The 4,894-nt window shown below is 42.4% G+C and overlaps 1 pseudogene; it reads left to right on the forward strand.

Moving 5' to 3' along the window:
* On the forward strand, nt 1–1,102 carry LOC110330108 (annotated as a pseudogene).
* The last annotated feature ends 3,792 nt before the right edge of the window (nt 1,103–4,894 follow it).

A 4,894-nucleotide genomic window follows, 5' to 3' on the forward strand; every position in this document is an offset into this window, starting at 1 on the left:
ATGAGTTTCACCCCAGAGGGCAAGAGCTGTGGGATGAAGTTTGCTGAAGAGTGGCTGCTGAAGCATGGATGGACTCAAGGCAAGGGCCTGGGCTGGAGAGAGAATGGCATTACTCAGGCCCTCAAGGTGACCCTGAAGCAAGATACCCATGGGGTGGGACACGACCCTGCCAAGGAATTTACAGGCCACTGGTGGAGTGATCTCTTCAACAAGACTGCTGCCAGCTTGGTAGTGGACTCAGGGAAGGATGGAGTGCAGATAAGGCATCTTTCCAAGGAGACCACCCAGCGCAGTCACCCCAAACCCAGCTTGCTGTATCAGAAGTTTGTGAAGGGCTGCCTGGATTGGTATTACCACTAAGGCAAAACTTGCTCACCTGGAGGCCCAAGAGCAGGCCTTTCTGGCTCTGCTCAAAGGCTCAAAGGCCATGGGCACCTCTCAACCACTGACTGACAGTGAGCCTTCCCAAAAAAAGAAAAAGAAGAGGAAGCAGAAAGAGGAGGAAGAGGCTGCAACAACTGAAAAGAGTCTAGGTGAGGAGCTCCTGGAACACACTGACAAGAGCTTCAGGAAAAGCAAGAAGAAGAAAAAGAGGCAGAAAGCTGAGAGAGAGAGAATGGCTACAGGAAGTGAGGAGGAAGAGGCTGCAAGAGAGAGTGGGCCTGGAGAACTGAGCACAGAGCAATCTGATTGGCCTTCCAGGAAAAAGAAGAAAAGGAGGAAGCAACGCCATGAAGAAGAGGGGGAGATGGGAGTCTGTGATGGAGGAGGCAGAGATGTGATGGGCGGGCCAAAGGCAGTCAACAGTGGAGGAGATAAAGACACCAGGAGAAGCAGCAAGAAGAGGACGTGTGGGGAGGACTTAGATACCCAAGAGGAGGAAGGGAAGGATGACCAAACAAAAGGAGAGAGAAAGGTCAGAAGAAAAGACAAAAGGAAAAGACAGCAGTGCTGTGAGGAGGTCTTGGGTGTAAGCAGTAAAGATGATGGCAGGACGTGGGAAGCAGAGGATGAAGGTGAGAGAAGTCGGCCGTACCCAAGAGAGCGAGCCAAAAAGAAGAAACGGAAGAGGGACTAAGGGTCTAAAGCGGATCTCAGCTGACTCCTTTTCAGAGGTAGCCTGGTTTGGGACAGGGTTTCTGCACACTCTGCAAGTAGCTCTGAAGCACCAGTCTGCAGAGGAGAACAAAGCATGCTATACTGGCTGAGGGGATGGACGTGGTCCCCTGTGAAACTTCCTGTCCAAAAAGTATAAACCTGGTGCCCGGCAGCTCACCAGCTAAAGGATGGTGGGAAGAGGAATCAGGATGGATGAATATTTGGACTGTCTCTTCTAAAAGTCTGAAAATGTAAGACTTAACAATAACAAAAAAAAGACAATTCACCAAAAGATCCCACAAAGGACAGTTTATTGGGGACATTTTCTCAGTTGAAGTTCTCTCTTCCCAAAAAATTCTAGTTACTATCAAGCTGACACAACACTAGCCAGCATTTGTGAGAACAACACAGTTTTTTTTTAAACGAGAGAAAATTGTTAATCTTAACGTACTGTTTTAAAGACACAACATGTTCAAGTTATTGATATGAGAGTAGGCTGTAGCCTTTTCAACTCTTTGAAATAAAGTATAATTGTTAATTTTGTGAGTTATTAGGAGTGTGTGTAAATACATCAAAATGAGAGTATTTCAGAATGTAAGAACTGGTCCCTCCTGTGATGTAAAAGTCAGGAACATTTAAAACATTCTTTGTGAAAAATACCCAATCATTTTCACATCAGTTAAAACATGATGCTTCCCTTAAAGAACAAAGAGCAAATGAACACAAGCATCACTGTTGTGCTAACTCAGGTATAAATCCGTTTGTTTGGGTGTTTACTGATGTTGTGATGTTCTTTTGAATCCAGTACAACGTGTCCAAGCTTTTACTCTTGAAGGCTTTACTGCTGTTTGGTTTCACGAGAAGCACTCCCTCTGGGCCAGTCATCTTCTCTTATTATGACAGTCATCAGTCAGTTAATCTTCCAGGAATTGTGATTTTTTTTTTTTTTTTGCGTTATCTGCAGAGCCCTACCACTAGATTTGAATAATTGCATAGGAGTGTAAGGTGAAATATTTATTTTTTTAACCATTTAGTTTCATTCAATTTCTCTTCCTGCTTTAATTAGTTCTTTGAAAATTTCACACAACATATTTTGATCATATGTTTCCAAACTCAGCTCTAACACCCTTCCCTATCTACCTTGACTTGCGTCTTTTTTTGTTTTTCTAACCTATTAAAGACAGTTGATACATTCTACATACTCTTGTATATGTAGCTTTCTACAAAAATTCACGTTTCATGAATTAAAAAATGAATATTTGGTCATAGTTAAAATAGAAAAGTCAGATGACCAAACAAAATATTACTGCCCTTACAGGTATTCATTTGAATATATGCATACAGACAGTAATCATAGATCCAGATACAGACATGAATGCACCCATAGTCACATTTTTATTCATGTGTTTACATATGTGTGCAAGATGAATCTTCTTATGTAGACAAAGCTAATCTTAGAACTTCCATCTCAGATTACCCTACTGCTCCATCCTCCAGTGGTTGTAATTATAATCATCTGCCATCATGTCTTGCTCAAATCTTTGGACCTCTTTGAAGAAATATTCTGTATACCATTTTACAAATGTATTTTTAATTTCTTCTCAGAGAGTATTTGTAGAAAATCTTGTTTCTTACATCAGCCCATTCATTTCTTCTTTAGGTAGAAAGCCTGCAGTCACTCACTGACAAATCAGAAAACATGGGAAAGCTCAAAGGCTCAAATTTTTACTGGAAAGAACCTTGAGAGTATGTTGGTGTGGATATATTTAGACTATTATCTAGAGGAAATCATGTCTTTAAACAAAAGTGAGATCTTTTCCTGGGTCTGTAGGAAAGTATTCCCTTCTGTTGACACCTGTCCAGGTCATTCTGCAAGCCAATGAAAACAAAATGCACACTAGTCATCCATACCATGTCCCACTAAAACAATACACTCTTCTCTATGTTTCTCCATGCTGGTTCTGTGATTGCTTCATGATTGATTGCAAAAATAAATATTTTTGGATTATAGGAAGGGTGTTTATAATCTTCTAGACATAAGGAACAAAGTCAGTGTGCCTGAAAGGCTTGATAATGTACCTCTGAATCACAGAGTCTGAAGAAGTGAGACTTCGGTGCTTGCTTATTCAATCACCTGTTTCTTTTCAGGTAATAACCTTGGGCTCTACCTAAGTTGCTTACTCCTTTGTGCTCTGGTAACCCACATGACCACTACTGTATGGTCACACAGATCTTTGGGACATGATCTTCCAGGATTCAAGTGTTTAATATTGAGCTTGGTATATGGAGACAGCCAAGGGTTAGCATCACAAAGAATGTGAATGAAAGTACAGATGAGGTATGAAGGGGGCTCTGTTGCCCCTAACATTTAGATGCACAACCACTCATCTACACTTTCAAAACTGGCCCCTACTCCTCCAATGACACACCTGCCCCTGCTTGCCATGCCTTGCTGGTCATGGACTTGGTTTCACTTCCTTTTATTTCTCTTTTTCTGTGACCATCATGAGTTTTTGTTTCAGCTATCACAAATCTAATTTTAGCTTGTGGATTCCCAAGGGTGGCCAGCTGCAGTCATAGTGGGCTCACTAAAACAACTAGGTTCATCTCTCTGTTCCAACCTCCACAGAGCTTGTAATGTCTTCTTACTATTACTATATGCCACAGTTCAAGCATTGCTGCTTTACCAAGTGTAGAACCTATTTTCCTGGCCAACTCCATCATATAGGAAATCCATTGCTTCCCAGTAGTGTGCATTTATGGCTCAACTGCTCATTGGTCAGATGGAATGTGAAGCTCCAGGGAAGGGAAGTTACCCTTCTATGGCAGGCCTATGTAATATCTCAGGAGATGATAGTGGTAGCTAGAGATTAGTGAGGATTCCCACTGACCAGAGACACTCTAAGCATCTCCTCAATTAATCTATGACCCCACACTTTCCTGGACAGATTGATAACCACTCCCTAGTGGAGACAGGGATACTGAGGTCCACAGAGGGGAAGTTAATTTCTCAGGGTGAAGTTCTGATAAAGATTGAACAAGTAGCAGCTATCCCTGTATACCAACTTGAGTCTTCTATAAAACAGATATCTAGGCTCTGCTTGATTCTTTGCTGCTATCTATCCACACCCCTAGCTTTCTGTAGATGGTTGATCATAGTACATATATGTCAGCTTCTCCTCAATGTCAGCTGTTATTGCGGGTTAATTTTTGTACTGCTCACTTTAGCATGATGTAGAAATTCCTCTATGTGAGTGTGTCCACTGACTGGAAGGAGGCAGCACTCCACACAGTGTGAGCACAGGCAGGTGCCTTACTCCAATGAATAGGTTTCCTTGGTTCATGATGAAAAGTTCTGGAATAGAATTTAAGATAGATAGGAGTGGGATGACAGACTCCACAGGAGTTAAAGTTCCTCATAATTTTCGCTTGTTGGAAGAACTTGAAGAAGGACAAAAAGGAGTAGGTGATGCTACTGTTAGCTGGGGCCTTGAAGATGATGAAGACATGACACCTACATGGTGTACAGGCATGATTATTGGGCCACGAAGGACAAACTGTGAAAACAGAATATATAGCTTGACAGCCACCAAACCCAGATACTAATGCAAGATTCTGCTGAAGGGACCCTCTTGTGAGGCTATGCCAGTGCCTGGCAAACACAGAAGTGGATGCTCACAGTCAGCTATGGAACACAGGGCCCCCAATGGAGGAGCTAGAAAAAGTACCCAAGGAGCTGAAGGGGGCTGCAACCCTGTAGGTGCAACAACAATATGAACTAACCAGTACCCCCTGA

The sequence above is a fragment of the Mus pahari genome, chromosome 12, assembly GCF_900095145.1.
Source record: "Mus pahari chromosome 12, PAHARI_EIJ_v1.1, whole genome shotgun sequence".
Lineage (NCBI taxonomy): Eukaryota > Metazoa > Chordata > Mammalia > Rodentia > Muridae > Mus > Mus pahari.